Source organism: Pteropus vampyrus, unplaced genomic scaffold, assembly GCF_000151845.1.
Source record: "Pteropus vampyrus isolate Shadow unplaced genomic scaffold, Pvam_2.0 Scaffold41, whole genome shotgun sequence".
NCBI lineage: Eukaryota > Metazoa > Chordata > Mammalia > Chiroptera > Pteropodidae > Pteropus > Pteropus vampyrus.
The window spans coordinates 4,070,005-4,073,185 of NW_011888822.1; the positions used below are offsets into that span (position 1 = coordinate 4,070,005).

General features: G+C 38.6%; 1 non-coding gene across 1 annotated transcript; it reads left to right on the forward strand.

The window, feature by feature from the left end:
* The first annotated feature begins 1,477 nt into the window (after positions 1-1,477).
* LOC111738637 lies at positions 1,478-1,596 on the forward strand. The gene has a single exon (XR_002779913.1). It is a non-coding gene; the product is annotated as a 5S ribosomal RNA (ribosomal RNA).
* The last annotated feature ends 1,585 nt before the right edge of the window (positions 1,597-3,181 follow it).

Below are 3,181 nucleotides of genomic sequence, written 5' to 3' on the forward strand. Positions count from 1 at the left end.
AATACAGTAAATTTTATGTTACATGTATTTTACCATAATTTTTTTAATTAAAAAAAGCACAGTTTGTGAAACTAAGAGTGTTGATTTAGTGTATGATTTTGATTTAACATGTAGCCCCAGTACTCAATTCCGTTTCTTCCCAGCATGCCCCATAAGCCTCAGCCGTTTCCCTTACATTAGTCAACTCCCAGAGACAGCAAGAAAAACAATGGCCAGGTCCTGACTGAGGGTCACAAGTTAAGGTTTTGTTAAGCTGAAGATAACATCACATCCTGAGTTGTGTTTCATTTGGCAAAAGTTTTAATAAAACTTCATTGAAGTAAAATTTTTTTATGTATGTATACAACCATGTGACTACCACCCAGATCGAGATACAAAACATCTCAGTATCACAGAGAGCCATGCTGTTTCACAGTCACTGTCCCTTCCAGAGAGTAATCTTTATTTTAACTTCTGTCACCATAGGTTATTTTGTTGTTGTCCTTGAACTTTGCATAAATGGAATCATACAGCACATATATTCTTTTTTGTGTCTGGCTTTTTTATTCAGCATGTTGGTTTTGCAGTTTATTAGTTTTTGTGTGCATTTGTAGTTCTTTTTATTGATGAGTAGTATTCCAAATTGGATAACCAAACAGCCAATAAGCTTATGAAAAGGTACTCAATAGCATTAGTCATCAAGGAAATGTTAATTAAAACCACATTGTGATAGCAGAATAAACAGAGCTTTAAAAAGACTGGCTATGCCAAATGTCGATGAGGATGTAGAAAAAATGGAACTCTAATGCATCATTGATAGAAGTGTAAAATGAAATAATTCCTTTGGAAAAGCACTTGGTAGTTTCTAAGAAAATTAAACATAATCTACTCTATGACCCAGCAATTCCACCCCCACATATATACCCAAGAGAAACGAGTGCATATGTACACAAAACTACTTGTAGAAAAATGTTCATAGCCACTTTATTCATAATGTGAATAACCCAAAACTGGAAATAACTCAAATATCCAACAATAGGACAATGGATACATAAACTATAGTATTTTCAAATGAAGGTCTACAGTGTGTGAAACACACTCTTTTTCCTTGTCATCTCTTTTTAGTGGTCATGACACCCCCTTCTTGGGGATTCCATTTCATTCTGTTTCCTCTGAAAGCAAGACCAGATATATGCCGAACTTTCCCCAGTGGATATTACACTCTAGATTCTGGGTCACACAATATTCGAACGTCTAATTTCATAAACATTTCCTGAGAGTGATGCTAGACCCTGAGAGGAAGATACGAAGGTGATTAAGACATAGTCCCTGCAGAGGAGATAGTGGTTGAGAGCTTGATTCCTGGAGTCAGAAAGACTGTTGCTTGAGTCCCAAGTCTTATTGCTGTGTGCTCAAGTCCTGGTCAAAGCTGTGTAAGGCATGTGCCCAGTGCAAATAATAATAGTGCCACCAAAACTGTTGTTTAAGAAATGAATGAGTCTACGGCCATGCCACTCTGAACAAGCCCGATCTCGTCTGATCTCGGAAGCTAAGCAGGGTCGGGCCTGGTTAGTACTTGGATGGGAGACTACCTAGGAAGACCAGGTGCTGTAGGTATAAAAATTAAAATAAAAAAATAAAGGATTGTAAGCAGACAAGATCCTTACAATCTGTGAGGTCAACCAAGGGTTGCCTCTCCTAAAACAGAAAAAAAGAAAGAAAAAAGAAAAGGAAATGAATGAGAGGGTGCAAGTGACAGGCACAGCAAAGTATCTAGCACTTAGGAGGTTTAAATCAATGCTATTTAATGTTATTATTATAATGTTCACAATCTAGTGAGGAGAAAAGATAACTACAAATATAAAACAGATGATCAGAGGTGTTAATGCAGAGATAAAATGTGCTTTGCAGAATTGGAGAGAAGAAGAAGTTAGTTTAGGCTAGAAAATATTGGTTAAATTTCTCAGAGGATTTATAAAGAGTTGGGTGTCAGCTTAGGAAACAAGAACCGCAGCTCTAATTTTAATGATTAGATGGTGCAGGAAGAAGCAACTGATGTAATGAAAAGAGCATGAAGTTTGAAAACTTAGAGCCTTACATTTGAATCTAGGCTCATTCATTTACTAGCCATAAGATTTTGATCAAGTAATGTAGTTCCTTTAAGCTTTAATTTCATCATTTGTAAATGATAATTCCTGTTTCTAATGGCAGTTGAGAATTTAAAAATATATATTTATCAAAGACCTGGCACAATACCTGTTATACAATGCACAAATTTTAACAGTCACATTAACTAAGTGAGAAACTAAAGGTCCACACACACTGTTCCTCTTGGAGTGAGACTGGGGGGTTCTTTCCAGAAAAGTAACATGTGACCAATCTGGTGGCATTTGCCTACAGCAATGACTCTTACAGTGGCCATATGACACTAAGAAAATCCAACAGTTCTTTCATCCAGGGAAATGTACACATACATGAAAATTTTTGCTTAATTTCAAAAGGTTCTAAGATTCCCTAAAACATAACTCATGGAGCTTCTGAACTTCCAGAGTCTCCAATAAATAACTTAGCACCAGAAAAAAAGCATAAGCCAAACCATCAAAAGCAAGTCTCTTAGGACCTTCCTCCTGCTATTTCATTTTGGCTGAGTAGGAAGCCAAGGAGGCAGAGAACGTGAGGTCCTTCCAGCATATTGAAGTGGTAGGAAGCCTCACAGCCTAGAAAATGTAAACTGTGGCTCCGATAGGGATGCAGGTGGGGGTCCTGGGTCTCCCACTCCCAGAGGAGGAATGGCAGCATGGGTCTGGGCCCATCACTGCCCTGAGCATGTTCGGGGATTAACCTGCGGCTTCAAGGGAGAGAGACACACAGAGAAATTCAGGGATAGTAATGGAGGGCTAGCTCTATGTCCCACACTGTAGGGGATGCAGGCCAGGTGCTCAGTTCTGAGCTATTTGGGCCCACTCTGAGATTACTCCTGTGTCTCGGAGCCAATCAAGAAATTGAAGAGGAATTTTCACTCAAAATGCTAACTTTATAATCAGCTCTTTGTTCTGCTTCTGTAGATATACTTGCTGCATAGGCTGAAGGGCGGGGCGACCTCAAAATTAACTAAAGACTCATCCTCCCTTTTGCTTGTTCTGTCTAGATAACAGATGTATTGTCCGAATTCCTGTCTGAAAATTTCACGCTTTGTAACCCA